This window comes from Frieseomelitta varia, unplaced genomic scaffold (genome assembly GCF_011392965.1).
Source record: "Frieseomelitta varia isolate USP_RPSP 00005682 unplaced genomic scaffold, Fvar_1.2 scaffold_207, whole genome shotgun sequence".
Lineage (NCBI taxonomy): Eukaryota > Metazoa > Arthropoda > Insecta > Hymenoptera > Apidae > Frieseomelitta > Frieseomelitta varia.
The window spans coordinates 978,476-1,001,677 of NW_025109828.1; the positions used below are offsets into that span (position 1 = coordinate 978,476).

The 23,202-nt window shown below is 43.3% G+C and overlaps 1 protein-coding gene across 4 annotated transcripts in view; it reads left to right on the forward strand.

Moving 5' to 3' along the window:
- Window positions 1–23,202, forward strand: part of LOC122527015 (putative polypeptide N-acetylgalactosaminyltransferase 9) — a 264,654-nt gene that overhangs the window by 23,192 nt on the left and 218,260 nt on the right. Inside the window, exon 2 of one of the 4 annotated variants that reach the window (XM_043650788.1) lies at window positions 20,244–20,316. The exons of the other annotated variants lie outside the window; for them this stretch is intronic. The gene's annotated coding sequence lies outside the window, so the exon portion shown is untranslated. The remainder of the gene's footprint in view (window positions 1–20,243; window positions 20,317–23,202) is intronic. 4 annotated transcript variants of the gene reach the window in all.

Here is a 23,202-nt window from a genome sequence, read left to right on the forward strand (position 1 = left end):
ATTTTCTTTCATGTGACTATTTGAAGATTCAGCAAATTTCGCAATACTCTGTAAATCAGTTCAGTTCTTACTAATAATCGTAATACATGTCGTATAAGATTGTGTTTGAAGTGATAATGGAGCAAATATTACGATTATTAGTATATTATTATCATTATTATTATTATTATTATTATTATTACTATTATTACGATTATTATTATTATTATTATTGTATTACGATTATTAGTAAGAACTGAACTGATTTAAAGAGTATTGCATTTTGAGCATCTTTTGTAAAAATAATTAAAACAGAAAATTCATTATATCTCATAAACGACGACATAGAGAGGACATATATATTTATGTGACTTTTTTTCATTATTTTTAAGCGTACAATCAGCTTCCGAAGTGGGTCCCACAAGTTACGAAACACCCTGTATACATATATGTACATGTACATCTCATCAGACATCCAAGAATCGTTCCTCGATCAAGAATTCAACAAGTTTCGGGCACGTTCGATCGGATAGATGCTCGACACGAAGTGGTACGGGCCACGATCTCGAAAAATTAATCCTGATCGTTGCGGCAGAGAAGAAATGGCACGAGAGTTTATGCTATCAACGATGAGACCGGGGATAATAAATCGAAGGGGATTTCGATGGTTTAACGATCACGCGACTTCCATCGGGCCGAACCCTGGACGACCAAGAATTTATGTCGCTTGCTGGTGCGGGTCGCGTCGCTGAATTTCGGATCCGACTTTACGACACCGCCGAAATGGGAACGATCGCTGGCAGAATCGTTGGCGTGGAAACATCATCGAGCCGGGCTATCAAAGATTTAGTCAGGTCTTTCTTTTTTTTTTTTTTTTTTTACAGTGCTTTCTCGATAGATTCATTACTCCGTGTCAATTTATGGTGACGCTTCGCGGAGAAATTTACAGGCAAAAACTCTTTGACGAAGGGTCTCTACTCAAGGACAGAGCGAAAAGAGCTCATCGATCACCGATTTTTGCGGATAATGAAATGAAATTAAATTAAAACGCATCACGCTTTATACTGTGAGAAACAAAAAAGAAAAAAAAAGAAAAAAGAAAAAGAAAAGGACAAGAAACGAGTCCGGTTTATGATTCATTTTCACGATCTGCTATGAGATCATGGATTACCAGGAAAACATCTCGTCAATGTTATTATGCGATTGCTCCTATCTAATTAAAATCTTAAACCTGTCGTAATCGCATTTATAAAAGGATAATACGCATTAATTTAAAGCGTGTAATTTGCTTTCCGATCTCCGAATGGAAATCTACGAAATTACAAACTTGCGTTATATTCGGAATTTATTTTTTAAATACTCGTAGATTATTTTTTATTGGAAGTATTTTGAAAACGATCGAACGTAGTCAGATTTAGCTAGACGGAAGAAATTAGCCGGAAAGTTGAACGAGATCCTCAGCTGCGCTATAAATCCATTAACGGAAATCGCTCCTTTCTATTACCGATGTCACCGATCGACAAAGTAGAACGTGACGATGTGATTCAAATACCCGGCTGGCTTTACACATCTTCTGCTGAAAACGCGTTGGCCAGTTGCCAACGCGGGGGAATCCATGATCGAACTCTTTAAAACTATCTCCTACCTTCTTTCGATCGACGAATTTACGAATAATCGCCATCGGCTCGATCGAACTGCCACCGATATCGAAATCATTTTAAATAATGCATTTCAAGTACACGATATTATTTGTTTCATTTGTGCTCGATGCGCGTGAAAGAAATATCGAGTTAACAGGAATTCCTGGCGCTGCTCCGTTCGATCGTGTATTAATTTTACACAAGTGCACAAAATTACGCAAGTGCGAGATTTTGTGTCGGTGTTTTTATGCATTTAGTTTCTTTTAATCGGTTCCCCCTCCTACTTGATGAATTATTTTTGATTCTTGAGCGAGGAACGGTTTACGTGCTATTTTTTATTAGAAGGCAGCCACCTTCTTTTTTATTTGTTAGTTACGACTAACGTAAATCGTATTATTCCTCTTCGTTCTATTACTCCATACTCCATTACCACATAACTCCAAGTTTAGTTTCACTAAATTCAGATATAAATTGAATTAATCACAGCGAGAGAATTGGTAAAGCTTTGAGAATTTAATCTTTTGTTCTCGACGTGATTTCTTTGTCAGATTAGATTTAGGTTACATTCAAGAACGAATAGCTTTAAAGTAAAAACTTCCCAACGATGAATTGCAGCAGATAGTCTGGTAACAGGCATAATCAACCGTTCAATAGTTTGCATTAGCCCTAGGAGGATTTCCGGTATCTGAAATGCGATTATAAACCTATAGTCACTGCTCTTGAATAGTTCAAATTACTCAAAGGCATTACTAAATTTTAGATCGACGTGGCGAATCGATAAAGTTCATCTACGTGCTCCTACCTTGCGGATATCAAGTAGTTTTCGATGAATTTATTCGATGCAGGGTTTCATTAAAATCGGATTGTGATACATCACGTAATTCTCTTCTTGATGAAAATGAATAATTAATTACTTTCCTCATTCTGCAACCTTTCCACGCTGCACGATTATATGATATGATTAATACGATGTAATATAAATCCAACGTATCGCGATTCATGTAATGGTAATTTAATGCATTATTTAAAATTTTATATTTCTAGACTAACGCGATAATTCGTTTCGGTATCCTTGTATCTTTGACGATAATGTACGAGGCACGTTGCACGTGTAAGAGTGAAATGCAAGTTTCAACGATGAGATTTCACTCTCTAATAATGCCCTGCTCTCGAAATAAGCATCCCGTGTAAATTCCACCCTTACTAAACTTGGCGTGTCTATTTAACTCGAAGCAGTCGCTGCACTCTTTCGACGATGCACGTACATACGTACATGCTGGTACGATATACACGTAAACGCGTTCATGCGATGATTCGCTCTCAAAGCTGGCACGTTCCTCATTTTTTCTCCCTTTTTTCCTTTTTCTTTTTTCTTTTTTTTTCTTTTTTCTTTTTTTTTTTTTGCTTTTTTCGTTGAAAGAGAAAAGGAGAGAAGGGAGCGAGGGGAGGAAGACAGAAAAGTAGGAACGAATCCAAGCGCAAGAGCAGGTAGACAGAGGCGTGCGGCTTGGAGGCAAAGCGCGGAGAATGCGAGATTGAGACACCGGAAACGGAAACCATTAATGGCGTTCACGGCAAGTACCGTGAAGTGGATGAAGCCAGATAGACGAGAGAGAAGAGGGAAAGAAAGGACGCGATATACATATATATATATATGTATGCATACCTGTACACGCGGAGAGAAAACGAGCGAGAACTGCAGGACTTTTGAAACAGAAGCGAGAAAGAGAAAGAGAGTAGATACTGGGGGTGGAGAATGGAGGGTGACCGTAGGAGAAAATCGTGCAGCAGCCAGCCAAAGAGTAAAGGGGTGGGAGAGTTACACAATACCATTGTGAATTCGTAACCATACTCCCTGCCCTCCGTTTCTGAAAGTCCTTCTGCCAGAGCTAAGCCGTCTTCTTCTCTACGCGTCTTCTCTTCTGGCCAACTGAGTGAGGAGAACACCTCTCGACGCGTGTCGCGTTCGCACGTATTTACCGTTTTTTAATCTTTAGTGCAAAGGGTACACCCTTCTCTCCTCATTCTCGTACAATTGCTTCCGAGAATCGAAAATTTCGGTTGGCTACTTGTCTCGCGAGGGTTGCCACGAGTAATAGAATGGAATTTCGAGTTACTACCTCGTGGCGTCTCGCTGTTGACTCTGTGTGTGTTGAACTACATAGTACCTCGACGATTCGTGAATCTATTTAGTCTCGTAGATACCAGAAAATAGACACCAATTCTAACGTTTCAAACGACTGTTTCATTAACAGCAGCAAAACGATAAAAAGAACAGGAGAAAAAGGTACGTTATTAAACGAAAACTTAGCGTTTCTCGAAAGTCTATCGAAGAAATCAAAAATTGCCAAACATATTCACTTGTTGCACGTTTAATGACATCCAAGTCATCGCCTCTGTAGCATTATGCGCAACACAGCCGTAAAATAGAGCAGCTCGTAAAATACCATTAATTCGCTTGGACAAATTGCCCTTGCGAGTCACGCGAGTCTGACAAGAAAGAATGCGCGTACAATTCGCATCTTCTCGTACCTTTGACAAACATTCACGCCGATCGTTACGAACCTGATGTTCGGCAGTTCCAAAGTTCAACCTTACACGGTTGAACGAAAACTAGTGGAGAAATTGTTTCGGCTCGGTCAAGGAATATCTCCCGCGGGTGTAATATCCACGTGGGAAGAAAGACGATCCGTTTCCACGCCGGTTAATCGCATCAAGCGAGTGAACTATCTAGTGTTATGCAAATTTCAAGTTCACATAACCGACGCAGCATTCGCTTCCACAGTACATTGGTCGATTTAATCGGGGCTGTGTTAATGTTGCCGAGCAAATCCTACGTCGAACAAGCGTTGCATTGGTCAGATGCGTTTAGCATCGCGAAATCGCTTAATCCCTCTTCCTCCATTTCCACGCTTTATCTGTTTCGATCTCTTTGGAGCGTTAAGGATTGCAATCCCCGGCCCCGTTCCAAAGCACGAGAATTCTAACGAGACGATGTCTGGACGATGGGATCGCGTTATTAAATTTCCCTTTGTTGTTTACTCTAACGAACTTGCCAACTCTCTGTGAACGTTTAAAGAGCCGCGACTTCATCGCGGTTATTTCACCTTTCGCGTTCGTTTCTTCAACGAACTCGTTAAATCTTATCTGCTCGGTGTTTTACGTGAAATTTTCCTTCGTGTCTACGACGATTGAAGAGTCGAGTCCAAAATCTCAACGGAGATGCAGGAAAATAGAATCGACCCGTTTCACGGTTGTTGATCTCTGTAAATTGACGATGACAACGTAGAAGCTACGACGCCGCGTTTTAATTAACTCTGTCGGCCTCTCGCGCTGGAAAAACGCGCTCGAGAACGCCTGTCTGGATTTATTATAACCAACTTAGAGAAATTCGATTCTTCGCGCAGTGTAAAACCTGGAATTAACGTGGAAACCAAGTTTAAATACAACGAAGGTAAAATCAGCGAGCGGATTATTCTTTAATAGCGAAATGTCAAACGTCAAGATGTCATCTTTCTTCAAGAGATAAAATTGGACGCACGTACAGAGGTCGTTAATATAAAATTCATGGAAAGGTGAAATTTTTATGAGAATATCTTCAATAATTATTCCTTACGTGTTTGATTCGTACGAGAATCGTCCTGGATCGTCGGAACACGTATCCAACAGCGGCCGCTAACCCTTAGCGAGTACCTGTCAAGGACAGTGTCTATCCTGCGGTCAGCCAGTGGTCGCTAGTGGTCACTTTCTCTAAAATCGTTTCTAGCAACTATCTCTGACTATAGTAGACATTCCCCGAGAGTTCCTTCTCCCTATCTCAACTATCTTAGTAGTTCCACGATTGCAATGCCCACTTTGGATCAGTGATGAGAAGTGACCTAAGTTACTTACTCTTACAATTTAAGTACTTCTTGTACAATGTAGCAGACGTAAAAAGAATCGACGGAGATTTCTCGGTAAAATTCAATAAAATTCCCTGACACTTTGAGATGAACACGAACTTTCGACTTTTCAAACTAAACTTAGAGTTCCAAGGTACCAAAAGATCGATAATCCTACGACACGAAAGTGAATTTGATCATTAGAGTCGCCGATGCGGAAGTCCATCAGCCAACTACACGCCGTGTACGTTACGCTTGCGTAACACACGCAATAAGAAATCCACGAATAAACGTTGGAATTAACTTTGCTCGTTCTCCGATATTGTATCCGAGGCTCGGCTGCCGCGTAATGGAGAAAGTCAAGGGACGAAGTAAAATGAAACGATCCCGAAACGGAAATAAAGTCTCCCAGCACTTTTCTCCCCTTTCTTCCGGCAGTTCTTCGCCTCCTCTTCGCTCCCTCCACGCTCTGGCTTCCGTAGCTAGTTGCTGCCTTGGCTCCGCCAACTCGATCAGACACGTTGTATCTCCTCGAGGAGGAGACGATTCGCGTTATCCGCTCGAGTTTACCCGTTCACTATACTTATTCCGATGATGAAACGTTCCTGGACGTGGAATCTGATATCCTGCTGGATATTGAGTGGGTCTCGTCGAAACGAGGAGGATGCACGTACGGGGAAAAATCTCGCGGCAATATCACGTCGGAAGACGAATCACGTTGTCATGACTGCCGGCGCGCTTCTCCCCTTCTCGAGCTGTTCCAAAGACGATGAGATTATTTTCGGCGGTTCCTCTTGCGGGGAAAACGACCTATTTTCCGCGGAATCTTCGCTAGACGTTTCGTTGGAAATTACCCCGATGGATTTTCATTGTTTCAGACACGTGCTACGCGGTACATTCGAGAGAAGATATTCGATCGATAGAGTACAGCAAAGCCTTATATAGCGATAAGAATGTTTCAAATTAGCCTGCTGTGTGTAGCAATGCGAAACATCTTGACTCGAAATCTTCCATTTTGTGCAGAAGTTGATGTAATATGAAACGCAAGCCAACGAGATGAGAAATGTAAAAGGAACTTGAAATTTCTTCTTTTCCGTCGAACCCTTGGTCTCTTCTCAAGAGAGATAAATCGTATAGTCTTGCAATTGGGTTAAAATCATTTCGGTGTTCTCTCATCGTTCGGATTTTATTTATTTCAGAATATTTCGATAAGAGACAGCTCGGCGAAATCTCGAAAAAAAGTAAAAAAAGAAAAAAATGAGACAATAAAAATTCACGCCCGCTATCTTATCGTTGGATGGAAGGTGTTCGTGACGAGACGAAAAATAGAAGCGCGAAACACACGCCATGTAGCGTGCGCGTCGCTAATACGTACGCATCTACCAATGCAAAACTACCAAGCGCCTCTTTAAATCGTTCACCGTCGTTCACTCTCGTTCGAAAACTCTCGAACGAAGAACAAGTTTTCCAAAGTTCGCTCTACGAATGAAATCTAATTATAGCGGAATGAAACACAGAGGTCGCTTATTACGTCGCCGGGGCAGATTATTTTCGTTGCATTTCAAATCCCGGAAAGTTAGCCGGAATTTTCGATCGTTCGTTGAATGTCGTATTCCGGCCGATGAAAGAACGTAAAGACTGCCTGGCATTTCTTTTCATCGGGCTCGGTCAATTCCCGGAGTCGAGCTGACGCGTGCTCTCCCGGACTCTCTTATGAATATTTATTACAACGATTTCACGACTCTCGAACGATGAATTTAAGGGGTCACGGCAGAGCTGCTTTCAATCGGTGGACATTAATTCCACTTTGTGGGATTATTTCTCTCTTTCTCTCTCTCTTTCTCTCTCTGTGGAAGAGAAAGGTCAACGTATTTTCGGTAACCTTCGCATCGAATTCGCGATACTTGTCTATGTATTTCAAAGTAACGGGTAAACGTTTAACAAGACCAAGGTTTCGCACGATTATCTCGGCAAAAAGTTGCCTCCGCTTTCGTGTTGGACGTATGCAGGTTTATAACCGATTGAAGCAGTACAAAAACCGAGATAAAGTTATATCTCGGACTCTATCGATTGAAAATTTCAGTAGTCAATCATTTATCTAACGAATAAGAACCACCTATTGATCGATGTTGATCTTTGAATATTTATATAAAAAATTCTAGCGACACTTCCTCGTTCCTTGACTCGTCAATTTGCCAACGACTTTTCAAACAGTCAGTAACGATCGCACATTTCGCTCGAACTCGTCCAAAAGGCCGATCTCTTTTCTTCATTGTTAATATGAAATAATCCAATCCGTAAATTATTCCTGATAAACAGATCATTGCCACGCAGCGTTGTGTCGCATTAATTTCACCCAGTGTCCATCCATTCTTCCATTTGTCTTCGTTTCTCGCTGATCCGCATTAATTCAGCCGGCATTCATAAATGCATAAAATTCAACGAGTATTTACCTGACAATGCTTGCGATTCAATTTTTGCCTATCGATCCTCCGTAGTATTCGGCGAGCATCCGGCGTGCTACGTAAACAATTCGTTCAATTAAAAAGAGCGAAAAAGATGGGTAGAGGGTGTTTGCGCATGTGTTTTCAACACGGAGGGATAATCACGAGTTACAGCGATTGCCCGGCTCCGTGATTCGTTCTTCGTGCCACAGTATTGAGATATACCACCGTTGCTGCGTCATAAATAGAGTGTCGGCGTAAATTAAACGAAACGTAAAACATATTCAGGCTGGATACGTTATCGATATGACTGAAAGGATTGTGGCGAGAATAGCCGGAAGGGTAGGAAGGTGAAAAGGAAGGTGAATGTTCCTGCTGTAGCCACCTCTTTTACCAGCTACACTCTCGCTCGTAAGTTTGGAATTTTTCTAACGTTGATACAAAGTTTTCCAATTGTGTACGCGTGGGAAAATTAGATCCGAAATTAAATAAGTGGTTAACATTTACAATAAATGTAAAGTTTATTAATGTTGGAATTAAGGAATAAACCGAATAAATCCAAATACGACGATGACAAACAGATATCAAGTTCTGTAACTCCCTAGAACTTTCTAGAACTCCCTAAACCTGCCATAATTCGATACTCTCTCAAGATTTGCACTCTATCACTCGTTACTCTTTACTCTCAAACCTCTGTCTTCGTACGCACTTCACACACTCGCGTCTTAACCCCTTGCGCTGGCAACTGGTTTGCGGACCATAACGAGTGACCGAACCGTATACAATAATTTGTCGCTTTCTTTTTCTTTTGAACTCGTCGGTATGATATCACTGGATAGAAATTATTAACAAGTAATAAACTTATCATTTGCTTTGCCTAGGTTACATTTAAATATACTTGAAACTGAGAAAATGTTGCAATTCGGGACAAAAAGTTTTGAGCACATCTTTCCAGCGTAAGATTAGAGCGATTAGACAAACAGTCCTAAGTCTTTTCGCTATGACAGTCGCAGCAGGCGATAGTTGCCTCGTTCTTAAGGAGAAATTTCGTGAAACAACGAAACTTTCTCACTCCATGTACATATGGTTTGCCATGTGTGAAATGATCGAGCAGCCAGAGTTTCGTGTCCCCTCGCGAGACAATCGGCGCCTGCAGAAAATTATTTGCAAGAATAGAACGTAATGCTTGTTTGGAAGAAACGAAAGTTGCCGTACTTACGAACGGGGCTGTACTTGCACGGTCGACTGCTCCCCGGTCTGCAATCTGGCCTTTATACCCAGTTGCTCCATATCTCACGAATTTGCTTGCGAATCTCACGGTGCGAATGACAGAAGAGGGATGCACAGCCATACGTTCGACGCCATACGTCTCGGCATCGGCGGATCCATACACGTATGTATGTACTTCGTCGACCGAAGGAACCGCGAAGAATCGGTGCGCGCGGTGTGGTCTCTATTCAAGTTGCCGGTGCTTCCCCCGCGGTGTGCAACTCTCCCCCTTTCGACTGGCAAACCGAGGCTCATCCTGCCTCCTCTTTTCTTCCTCTTTCCGCCCCGTTTTCATCCCTTTTCTTCCGGCACATCGCTGCAATTTATGGACTGCTTCAGGAAGGCGGCGAGATAGAGAGGACAGAGAGGGCCGACCCGATAAATCGCTGGTCGTAAAACGCGCGGAGATCGCTGCTGCGCCAGAGTTACGGGGAGGGGTTCGATCCTTGGGCTGACGAGGGTTAGAATCGCGCACTATTTTCGATGCCGGCGTTCCCAACCCCCCGATCGAACGGTTTCCTTTCTCTTCGTCACCCCCGAAACAGACAGAATCTTTCTCTTTCGGATATGGGGGTAAAGTTGTTTTTGGGGGAGGATCCCGGTGATTTTTCGCGATGACGGAAATTTTCATAAGACGGGGATGGAATTTAAGATCGGAGGTAAGAAGAAGTCTGAATTCGAAAGTTGGCAAGTTCAATTGGTTCGAGGCTTAAACGGCGAGGTGAAGCTCAGTTGGATCTGAGGGCCAGTTGGATGAATTCCGAGTTCCCAGTTCCGATTAGCTCTGACAGAAATGTGGATATTGCAAAGTCCTCTTTCCTTTTTCTTGCCTCACTGGATCCTCCTCCTCTCTCTCTCTCTCTCTCTCTCTGTCTTTTTCTCTCTCTCTTTCTTTCTTTCTGCTATTTTGCATTCTATTCATTTCCAGTGTTTCCATCTTGAGATATCTTTCACCGATATTTTCTGATTGCTTTATGCCATTGCTGTTTACGGACTTTGTAGGTTCTTTGCAAGGAAATTACTTATGTTTCTGCGATTTTTTTCCCCCGACTAAGAAAGAAATATTTAATCTCAGCTCAGATTTCTCGAGAAGAAAGATTTAACGCGAACAGGATGCTTTGAATCGCGTTGCACGTCGTACGTGTCAGAGGAATGAAGATTCTTGACGATATTCCAAGAAGAACAATTCATTACCGTGCGTTGTTCAGAACGATTTTAAGAAACAATAAATCAATAGACGTATTTCATATCGTGCGTTATTGTATGTGTAGTACGGCAGTCGAGGAAACGTTTGGAATTCGAGGCGCATCGCACGCGAACGTACCGTGTGAAAAGTAATTTTGTTTTCATCTTGATCATTACGAGATTTATTTGCTCGACAATGGGAATCTGTCTGTTGCTCTTACGAGAAGAAGATGAGAAAGGGGAACGCTCGACAATAGGATGACAGTGACGTATGATTTTTCGAAATATACATAACCGGAGAAGAATCGCGTTCACCTTGGGTCTGTCTAATAAAATCACGTACGTCACAAGGATCTGATTAATTTTTTTATATCGAAGCATCTGTGTCTCTTGAATTCTTCGTCTTGTTATTTCTCAATTGGAATTCATTTCCTCGATACGATTGGAACATGAAACGAAAGAAAGAGAAATAAAGTCGATAATGGACAGGATCGAGCAAGCAAGTTATTGGGAAAATTATTTAGATTCCTCACTTAATATTCGGAGAGAAGAACGAGGTATATTCTTGGGTACGTTTAATAATACTATTGTGCGAGAATTAAAAGCTAAGAATTTCAGAAGGAACAAATACTCGAATAGAAATATTCGCGAAATAAAATACTTGCAATTGGAACGTGTAACGATAAATGTAAATTCGATACGGAATAATTTCCTCGAAAAATTTCAACAGCAAAACGTTCACTCGTGCCGTGTCGAAGCGGCAAGGGTCAAGGAATGGAAATCAATTTTCTCAGAAATCACTGCGAAAGAAGAGTTATTCTGGTTTCTCTATCCGTTTCGATAGACGATAAAAGGAGGAGCGATCTTTCTGAATTTTCTTCAACCCTTTCGACTTTGCGTTTCTCTGGAGCACACAAGCAGGGACGAAAATCCTCCGTTGAGGGAAATCGGATGAAGAGGCCAGGGATCAGGGTGTCTCCGGTAGGAACGATTCTTCTTTCTATTTCTTTCTATTTCTCTCTATTTCTTCTTTCGACCAGTGAACGAGTCCGAGAGAGACTGGCCCGCGTCCGAAGATGATGCGTATTCAAGGTCGTTCCCCCAAGGCGATCGAGAAACACGCAGCAGCTTCTCCCGAGAGCTGGATGCTCCTTTCACACGTTCGTAGATGGAAGGTTACGTTTGACTCAGCAGTTATTTCGAGTCATTTACTTAGCCGACGATCGACATAATTTATCTACCTTCGCTTCACTTCGACATTTTCCTTTTACCGCGGCTAATTACCATCCCGTATAAAGATAACGCTTCCAAACCACTAAATCAATGTACGCGAGGTATAAATGGCCGATAAATGACTATGTGGAACGGGTCTTCTCTACCGAGAAGAGCATCTTTTGGCGACGAAACGAGAAAAACGACACTTCTCTCGTGATGCAACCGTGTCATGGTAATCTTCTTGCTCCGTGGTTTTTAACGTGCACGGTGCATGCGCGCAGATGTCTCGAGAGTTGCGCCAAGAAGGAATTTTTTTTCTCGAAAGGAAAAGTAGTTTACGAGTGAATTACATGCACGATCGCCTTCAGTTTCTTCACAGATCGAAGAAACAGGTCTAAACTGCCAATGTCGATCCTTTGATGGTACAAGTTTCAGAACATTCGTCTTTCTAACCTGCCTAAACTCGTCTTTGATCTAAATTTTCAAGGTATCGCAGTTTAAAATATGTCTAGAGGTTCTTCTTGAATTTCGCGCTATCTACGGTCTGTTCAATTGAAAGTTTCGCAGGGAAATTGATCTCTTGTTCGAAATATATTTGGCGTTAACTCGTCAGCGGGAATATTGCTGTAACGGTGAGAAATTTGCCATGGTGCAGAGAAAGAGAGAGAGAGAGAGAGAGAGAGAAAGAGAGAGAGAAAGAGAGAGAGTATGCAAGGACAGGGAACTTTATGCGCTGCAACGCGTGCATAAATTCAAGTTTGCAGCGAGCCCTATTCGAGCCCTATTAGATGCTTGCTAGACGAATATCTATGTGCACTTATAGTCTACCTACATATGTGTCTCATCCTTTTGTTGCTCACTTTTCGATAATATCGATTCTACCAGCTGTTCACTTTTCTCGATAAGCCTCCCGTTATCCGAACGTTATTCTCCTTCGCGTCAGATTCTGAATTACTTTCCTAAACATATGGAATTTCACGCGAAAGATATTAGCGCTGAATATAATCTATTACTAACAACACGTGACGTTGCGTTACGATTCAGGCAATATTTCATCATCGGTATTAACATAATTTTTAAAATGTTGTTAAATCCCAAGAGTGTATATTCTCTCTCTCTCTCTCTCTCTCTCTCTCTGTATTCACGTATTTTTTCTCGTCAAGTCTGTGGTATTTCTTGGCATTCGGGAAACGTACAAGTGCCTCTTCCAGTTTAGTTTCGTTTCTTTCGCGCGTAGTTCATCAAATGGAACAGTTCTCGTTGCAAACAGCAGTTGCACATTTTTTTTCCTATCTTTTGATGTTTTTCACCGTTGTTTCCGGGGAATTGAAGCGGTCTGAAAATATCCACGCAGCCAGAAAAATCTCGCAGATTGGATTGTTCCGAAAATTGCGTGTCTTTGGTATGTGCAGTACTTCTGTACACTCTCTCTGCACAGATTGTATTGTTTCTCTGCCTTTATTGTGTTTTATTGTTGAAAGCAGCCGGAATTTTCGTCTTTTCGCTCTCTAATTTCGCTGGGATCCGTTGCAATTTTTCCGCGGATATTCTATCCAGAGTTTTGCGACTGAAATTCACAAAATGCTTGAAACAATCTCGTTAGTTTCTCGCCCCACTTGCTAATTTGCACGGTTACACGCGCGACAGTTTTTCATCAAAAGAATCGAACGCTCCCGAAAGTCAAGAATTTATTTGACGAGTGTGTTTCATCGATTCGTGATTTGAAGGTTACCGGCACTTTCGACGCAGTTTGCTCGATCGAACGCAGCCCTTGCTCACCGAAGTTTCACGCGTCGCTTTGAAACGAATCGATCATTTTCCACAGCGAAACATTGCCCAATAGCCTCGTCAAAAAGTCGTTTCGCGCAATCGGTCTTGCGCCTCTCTCCTTCATCGTCGATGCCTTCTGCCCGTGTCGACAGTTTATCCGATAATTTTTATCGTTTATTCCGGCAGTTTGTCGGCCAAAGAATGGACATTCGCGAGTTCATTTGTTCGTAGCCACTGCCAAGTGACGCTGCAAATTGCACCGGAATGCGCACATCGGGGTTGGTGTAGCGTTAATTGATCGTGTCGTTCGTAGAAAAAAAAAAAAAAACCCCTTGTAATCGGAAGTGATTCGCTTCGTTTGATCTTCTCTCGAGCAGTTTTATCTTCACCGAACGTTTAATTAAATTTCCAAAGGTTTTTCTATCCTGCCTCCCTTTGCCTTCTGTTTGAACTTTCAAGTTTTGTGACATTTTCTGACGTTTCTTCAACAAAGGAGAAGGGGGACAAAGACTCGAGATAAACAGAACACCGAGACAAAGAAAGTTTACTACTACTTCTTCTCGAGGAATACGTTCGATGACGGCGGGATAGATGCGTACAAAGCAGATTCACGTGAAACAAGTAGATATATAACAGGTTCGGTTTGGTTTCGATGTTGGGATGTTCGATTATTTGGCTATTCCATTGGGACGTGTTCATTAATTAGGATCTGTCGTTGGTAATGATCGTCTGCGGTGTATCTTGTGATCGTGAGCGCTATATCTATATCAAATTTAGGTCGGCCGTTTGCAGTTGCAGCAGTTTGCAACTGAGAATTAGGATTGATTGTACTTAGCAAACCATCGGTTAAGTTGCTTCCGCTTCTGCTACACAGAAGCTGCTCCTTTGCTTCAGTTTCTTTTTCATTTTCACGGACTCGATTGTCTTTAACCCAACAGGAATTGTTCAATGCATTGTACTTGTTGTTTCCCGCAATCTTTATGTAACATCTCAATGGTAGAATAAATTCTACAGACGTTTGATTTTATCGGTACCATCGTTTCATCATTATTGAGAACTTTTTTTTTTTTATATAATACGACTTTCTCGTCGTCCGTTCTTTTTCACTCTGCTGAGAAATGTACGACGAAGCGAGGCTGGTTCGACAATCGATATTTCGAATTGATTCGGCGGAAATTATTCATCACGGTCAACGCTCGGATACTCCAATATGGGAGTTGTCTAGCAAACATAGGCGAGGCTCCTTTGTTGATACGTCAAATGTCGTTGCTACATTTGTAGAGACCAGTGGCTCTGAACAATTCTCCGCTATATATCGAGCAATCTTTTATCAGCGATTGAAATCATACTCGCAAATGGAGTAAAGCGGGGAGCCGCTCTCTTTCTTTCTTTTTTTCTTCTTCTTTTTCTATCAGATTGTTCAGAACTTCAATTTCGTCCGGACACTGACGGAAATTAAATCATTATTTCGGGAGGAATGTTTCGCGGTTCTGTGTGTATTTTCCAAATTTCGCAATTGCCTTCAACAGCTGTCTACAGACTCTGGCCAAAGGGTGATATTTTAATCAAGCTGTTAGGTCACGTAGAGCGAGTTCTTGATCATCGGTTAAATTACTCGATAATGAATATTGATGGAACAATTTGCTGGTTAACCAGTGTTTAATCCGGATCCAGGTGTGCGAGTGCGCGAGTTCACGATCCTATTGTTCGGTTATTCAGGCTAACAGATTCTCCAGAGGTTGCGACAGGTGTCAGCGGTCCCAGACGTGTGTGACCCCTGTGTTAGGCTCTAGACAGAGTCAGGTTAGATCTTACTTAAGACTAGTTCAAATCTGGGGTAAATCCAATACATACGCCAGAAAGGGTGCTACCATATTCATTCCCATCGTCTATTATAACTTTGCAACTCGATATCCTCGATCGAATAGCATATGTAATATAATTACACGCCAAGTTCTTGGATTTGTTAAGAAGTTCAAACGGTCTTAAACTATTTCTGTTCGACAGACCGAGGGCAAGATCCTTTCAGAGGATCGTACATCTTCTCAAAATATAATAGTTCAGCTTGCGTGTCCATCGGTCCACTCTTGGGGGGGATGAATCGAACGTGAATCGAACCTTGCGGCTGGCAGTATGTATTTCGCAAGAACGTCCGTTCGAGCTATTTTGCAGCGCGCGAGTCTTGCAGCGAGCCTGGTCAGTTCTTGATGTATGAGAGTTCGCGAATAGGGGGTTGGGCATCCTATTGTTCGAACGGTTAGTCCAACTGACAGAGACTGGAGGAGCCACGACAGGTGTCAGTGGCCCCGTGCACGCGCCACTGCAGATACAAGGGTCATGCGGTGGTTGTTTTGACGCGGCTATCTGTCAAACAATCGTGGTTCGCCGTAGTTCTGTCACACGGTTCACGGAGGGGATCCTCCGGTCCCGCGGTGGATGATTAACCACGCTTAACCACGTACTATAACGCGGTTTACGATTAATCACCGCTGCCACCGTCGCCATTTGTTTTCGACTCGCGACGATCCGCTCTCCTAATATCTGCGACTAGCTCTGACAGTTGTCGAATGAAGAGCCACACGCTCTGTTTCTGCTCAAGGAAACTAACGTAACCGAGTTGGACCGATGTCGATTCGGATTGTCGTAGCCGGATTTCTAAATTTATTTTTTTATAAATAAATTAATATTATTTTTTTTTTTTTTGCTTTTTAGTTTCAACTCGGAGGCGGCCTAGTTAGTTGTTTTTACTAATATCGAAAATACGTTGCGCGTATTATCTCGTTCACCATGTCTCCGTTTTTAATTAGATTTTTCTCTAGCTATTCAATTTACACGTACATTGAACATACTTCAAATTGAATTCTACAACTTTCGGCGTTAACGAGAGTTCGAATATATTTAACTAACGTCCAACTAGCAACGTTACGCGACGCATACGTTTAGTTTTCCTTCTTTTTGATTTTACGACGATCTTTTTTCCGCGTAATCGACGCTTTGTCGATCCTCGTATCTCTCGATCGGCGGTAAAAGTTTCACGAGAAGCGTGGCTCTCTCGCGCGTTTGCTTGGTCGCAGTTTACTTTCAACGTTGCATCAAACTTTTCGTGCTCGTGGAGAAACCTATTTTCAGCGTGTTTTTTTTTTATTTTTTTGACAACAAAGCGAAAGCACCGATCAAAATATGTTTCGGCAACTTTTCCGGGACGAAATGCAAAGAAGAAAATCATCTCTCGCGCGAAGTTTTCTCACATTTTTCCCCGTTTCTTCGAACAATTTCGAGTTACTGCGATTAACAACTTTGTTTCTCCTTCACGGTGCATTTTTCGCTCTCGAAGCTGCGATCGCAGTGTAATTAGAAAACGGATTGCATTTAAACGCGAGGTTCCATTCGCACTGCACGATTTGCCGAGGATAGGTAACACGAGAGTACAATGCCAGTTTGTCAGTGAAAGGATCGTCTAAGCTAGGCAATTCATCATATTTGTCGTGAATACACTGCGCCGATTTTCCACAGTCTGTTGCGAATTTGGCAGAGCTTTAGACCAAGTCACGATCTTGGAAAGATTTTCTGTCGAGACTGAATTTTGTCGAAAGGAAGACAAAAGGGAAAGGATCAAATAACGAAGCATAAATTTTTTTAACTACACCTGTCTCCCCTTTTTACGCGTAACGCCAGAAAACACATTGTAGACATTGATCCAAACGTACAACGAGCTTTAAAATTTCAACGAGATTTAAAGAAATGTTCCACCGAATGTCGGAAGATTTATGAAAACTTGGCAAAATATAAGTTTGAGAACAAATCGTCCGACAAAACTTGACATTAACAATGAAAATGAAGTGGAACTTGCAAATTTTTAATATTTCAAGCGACAAGGACAACTAGTTTGTGCCAATTAAACAGATAAAGTTAATCGTTTTGAATCGCCAGTAGTGACATTGAATAAAATTTACTTTTTTTCTGAAATGTCATCATGATTATTTTCTTTTTTGTTAACATATGTGGACTCTATTTACGCGATTATTCACTCGCGTAAAACGAATCCACGTGGAACAGATACTCCGCGTAAGTAATGGGCGCACTTGATATCGTTTAACTGGCCGAATATTCCACGAATAAATTACATTCTTGGATATCGGAACATCTGTCGACGAATTTCCTTAATTTTTTTGCCAAAAGCCACCCACTGATCGTCGAAAGTCTAAAGAGGTGTGGCGCAAACGTTTCTCGTTAAAAGTCCAGGCCAGGTCACCCTTTAACCTGGCCGACACGAAAGAACTGGCTGGAGGTATTCTTATCGAGACAACCTATCTAATTATCGCGTCAGGAAACGAGTCAGAGCGGAGCGAAGCGTGGTCGAGCGTCGGCGGTCGGTGTTCTCTCGCGGGAGATCAATACCCGTGTCCCGTGCGCGTTATTAAATCGTGAACATTACGAGCTGACGTTACAGGCGTGACAAGTCAGTGCATCGCTCGGATTTCCGTGCGCACGTGCACGCGGAGAAATACGACCGCTCGAAATTACTAGTCGATACGGATCGCCGCGGCGTTGAGCCAAGTACCCTCATTCTCGAACTTATCGTGTTTACCCGTTCCTTTCTTCTGGCCAAATGTTTTCTAGGGTACGCTGTATTATTTAGAAGAAGAAGAAAAAAAAAACGAATGAAAATTATAAAACTCTCTTACATGTACACTTGCATATTGGTTAGATTCCATTCCAACAACTTCTTGACCGATCTTGGAACGTTCACTCGTTGCGAATTTTTTTTTTTTTTAAATCAGCCGGTGTGTCGCGTCGAGTCGAGCCGTATCTCGCTTTCATCCTCTCTCGCTCTCATTTTATCGATTCTGAATTCTGGCAAGTATTTTCCCACGTCGCTCGTATTTCTTCGAATAACAGATAGCATTTTGTACACGTTCTTCCCCCCTCCCCTCCTCATACCATCCTTGATCTTGCTCGTATTCTTTACTATCGAGCCACCGTAAAAGAACCATGTTTCGTTTTGCCTTCCATTGGATAACATTCCTGGGCGGACCGGGGAGCTTGCGACTTGCAACTGCGACGGGAGAGATAACCGGAGAGAGGCAAGAAAGCGAAAGAGAAAGAGAGAGAGAGAGAGAAACGTCGAGGACGCGGATCGATTCAACGAACGGAGGAGAGCGAAAAGTCACTCGCGACACACTCGGGATCGTTTCTCGTGGTTACGAAGTAGCTCGGAAGCCGAGGCAGACAGGGTCCGTGTTGATCGGTCTCTCTCTCTCTCTCTCTCTCTCTTCTTCCCGAGATCGCTCGTTTCGTTTTGCGAAGATCCTACACACCTACACCTCCGCCCTTGGATTCCTTTTTTTCCCTTCGGATCAAACCACCACCGCCGACAGACCAGAATCTCGAGAGCGTGCGCGATGTATTCGCTGGGGAAAAAGTGTTATTGCTTTCGGTGGCCTACATACGGAGAGGTATGTCCCTTTCGGAAGTGTCCGACTTCAATTTCCAGCACAGTCGAGTGGTGCCAGTCGACTTCCAGCGACGAGTCGCCTCTCTCTCTCTCTCTCTCTCTCTCTCTCTCTCTCTCTCTTCGTCGTGTTTCTCGCGAGTTCTCACGTCTCTATTTCCCAGAGAATTTGCATCAAGGTTTTTCATCATTTTTGCTCTTTCTCTTTCTCTCTCTCTCTCTCTCTCTCGTTGCCGTCTCTCGAGAGAAACTAACAGAAATGAAATTAACAGTGAATTTGGCGTCCTATTCAAACGCGCCTAAATACGATATGGCGCGCTTCTGGCTGAATCGTGAGCGTCTCGCGTTTCGCGTTGGCGAAACGAAACTTACAACCGGGGCCGTAATCAGCCTCGCGCGATAAATTTAGACTGTATTTTTAAGCAGAGTGCCATTTCAGCCATTTCCGCGCGTTCTCTTCAAATTTTTACAAATTTCGACACGAACGGGAATTATTTCGCGATGAATGTTTTTCGTTTTGTTTTGTTTTTTTTCTTTCAGCCTCGGTCGGAGAGTGTCAAATATTTTCTTAAATCCATCGTGGCCTGGCCGCCACGTTTGATTTCCGTTGTGCAAACGTTCAATTCCGGGGGATGTTCGATATTATACGTTGCCGTTATCGCGCTAGTAAAATTCCGCCCGGCGCAACGGATTAGCCCTCGTAAAACTTTTGGCCCTCGTGCGACGTACGAGAAGCGAGCGAAAACTTCATTTTTCTGGGCGAGTTGAGCGCCAGGCGCGTCTCTGCACGAGGGTGTGCTCCGTTCGAGTGCTGCACGCGCTCGTGCATCGTGTAAAAGTGAAAAGTTCCGCGCGCGAAAACTCGCGGCGGAATGTTTATTTTATTGGGAAGTTCCCCGGCGACTTTCAACCGTTTCAACAGTTATGAGCGGGAATCACGAAGTTCGAAAGTTGAAATTGAAATAAAGTGGAGGAGGGAACCGTGGAGGGTTTTCTAGCCACGAGCCTAAGTTTCCTTTCGGGGTAACGGATACGTTTACCGGGGACGGAACGTCGCCGGCTTGGTTTGTTATTCATGTTGGAAATTATCAGTCGCGAGACGCGCCTGTAGTAAACGCGACACGATCGCGCGCGTCTGTGAAAGGATTCGTAAAATTGAATTGGCCAAATCGGATTCGGAGCTTATCGCGATATAACGCGATTAAATTGCGGGAAATACGGTCTGTGGCGTCTGTGGGGATATGAAGCCATCCTGTTTGAATTCGTCGTTCGTTGATCGCGGTTGTCGCCGACCAACTGATTGAAAAAAATATCACGATGTGCGAGTTTCATCATATAGAGATTTACATCTGTTGTAATTGAGCATCTATCGATCTTTTCTAACGAGACCAACTAATTCTGCTTGCAGGTATAGACGCTCGATTTGCCATTGTCGTCCGCTGGCGGAAATAAGCTGACGAATACTCACTTCTCGACCTTTCGTAAGTTGAAATTTACAAACTTGAAAATTCAGTTTTATTTCCGCTTGATTAAGAGACACGGCCACATCGATTACATCACGCGAAGCGCAGTTTAAAGAGATTTGGAAAATCCGGGAAGGGACGTTCCGAGAGCATCGTGCAAAGCCAGAGAGAGAGAGAGAGAGAGAGAGAGAGAGAGAGAGAAGTCCAGGGACTGCAGCGAGGGGTGAAACGGAAGGAACGATAGAGGAACGGTGGCCGAATTAAGTACGTTGGATTAAGCGACGCCGCAATCGCGCGTGTTAACGACATCTTACTATGTATCGGGGTGGCTTGATCGCTACCCGGTGAAAAATGATGCCATTTACGGACACGATTCGGCTCAGCTCGACAGGGATAAGTCCCGAACCGATACGTAAACTCGCTGAAACTCTGCTTCGGGGGTCATTCGTTCGCCTGCCGGACCACAAATTGAGCGGTTTGTTTCGTCCGGGTTCCTGCTGCCTCCTCCCATCTCTCAGCAGCCGCTTCGTGAAAAACCGCGAGGGGCTCGTGAGCCTCGGCAACGAGTTGCTGATGTTCGCGATTTGTCAGCTCCGAGAAGAAATTCCCTTGGACAGTCCGTAAGTCTTTCGCGAGAATTTCCTGATTACACTGGCAACTTTTGAGCCGGGAACTGGCACGGGGATCTCTCTCAGCCAAGTTTCCTCTGTATCGGATCACTGTCCGGGGGAGAAAGATTACGCTCAGTTTTGATTCGGTTTTCATTCGATTTGCAGATCTCTCTCTCTCTCTCTCTCTCTCGTCGTATCGAACCGATAAAATTTTCGCATCCGAGAGGAGAACGCTTTTGGCTCGTCCGTGTAAATTCTTAAAATTATATAAATCTGCTTCGATCCTCGTTACGTCGGTCGATTTTCATAATCGCTTGCTAAAAAAACTGATTCGGTTCCGATTCGATTTGCACGAACCTCGAGCGTTTACCCTCGGTCGTTAATTCCTTTGGTCGGCCCGGTTTGAAAAGTCGAGGACCAATTGCAACTCCGATCGCAGGAGGATCGGTGGCGGCCGTGGAACGAGTGGTAGATGTGAGGATTAAGTCGAGAGGGCAGCTCGTAAATCAGAAGCTCAGCCAGCTATGTCTGCGGCGCCGGAGATAATAACCATTTTGCGCTTCCATAGGCTCCGTTCCGCCCCCGTCGTTATAAGCGATCTTACGACAACGGGCCGAGAGGGGGTGAGGAGTGGAAAGAGAAGGGAGGACCCATTCAATTAACTTCGTAAAACGTAAATCGAGACGCTGCTTCTTCTTGACCCCGATCGTTTTCCTATCGTTCGTTCTCCTTTCCCCTTTATCTCGCCTTCTCTTAAATCTCCCCTACAATTTTTCGCTCTACATTGTTTCGTTATTGTTTGCACGCTCGACTTTTGAATTTCGCAATTGAAATCATTTGTAAGAAATCGATGATTTCTGGATCTGAAGAAATTGCAAATTTCTGCAAACTCGTGCTCTCCTACTGTTTCCCGTTATTTTACGCTGAAAGTTCACCGTGAAAATCCCACTTGCGCGTCTCTGCCACCAACGAGTCGTCTAGGCGCGGTTTCTGAACAATATCCGATTCTAACAGTGGTGAGATAGAGATTTATCGGTGGTGATGTAACGGCTGTTCGGTCCCATACCGCATCTTCGGTGCGATATTTGCAGGTAGAGAGAACCTCGAAAGGAATCGCGTAGCTGAGTAAGGGAAGGAATCACGGTTTGAATAGCAAACGAGAATCAGCTTCCGCGAACTCTGGCTAAGGTCACGTGTTTGGCGCGAGTTTGTCGAACTCTCGCGTTTCAGCGTGCTGAACACTCGTCCTGCGTCCTTTTCTCATTCTCTTCCACCGTGTTTCGCACGCTTGCGTACGTAGTGTCGTGACCAACGTAATCACCTTTTAATGTTTCAATTACGATGATCGTTCGGGACGAAAGCGACGTTTTAAGCGAGTTTAACAGATTTGACAGAACCAAGTTTAAAGCCAAGCCACGTCGCGTTTTATCGTTCTCGATAAACGCACGTTTCTCTGGCTTTCGTGGCTGAACCCCTCTACTGGGGAAGGTTTTCGCTTCTTTATAGGAATTCCCGATACACGCGTCACGTTTCGGTTGGAATCTGCATCGAGGGTCGTGGTATTTGAGGCCGCGCGGTTGCGCGATTCACGGTGAATATTCTTTCCGAAAGTACGGAAAGGACGTAATGCCGTCACGTATCGGGGAAACGGCGTGAAAGATCGGCCGTTCGTGTCTTTCATGAAACGCGAGTACGTTCGTACGTTCGTACGGCAGATCGATCGATAGCGATGGCGCGCGCGGGAGAGAAATGCATCCCACACATTTCGCAAAATCGATGAAAATCGTGAAGATGTCTTCAAAAGATCTTTCTAGGTTTGTCGCGCTAGATCAACCACTTTGCGGACCATAAGGAGTGACCGAACCGTATACAAGAATTCGGTCGCTTCCTTCTTGAACTCGTGGGTGTGATATCACTGGGTAGAAATTATTGACAAGTAATAAATTTATCAATTGTTTTGCCTGGGTTAAATATACTTAAATATACTTAAAACTATAGAGGAATATTGCTATTTTGGGACACAAAATTCTCGACGTGCGTGGCACGTCACTCCAGCGCAAGAGGTTAACCACTTGCGCTGGCAACTGATTGCGGACCATAACGAGTGACCGAACCGTATACAAGAACTCGGTCGCTTTCTTTTTGAACTCGTCGGTGTGATATCACTGGATAGAAATGATTGAAAAGTAACAAATTTATCATTTGTATATTTTGCCTGGGTTAAATATACTTAAATATACTTAAAACTATAGAGAATATTGCTATTTTGGGATACAAAATTCTCGACGTGCGT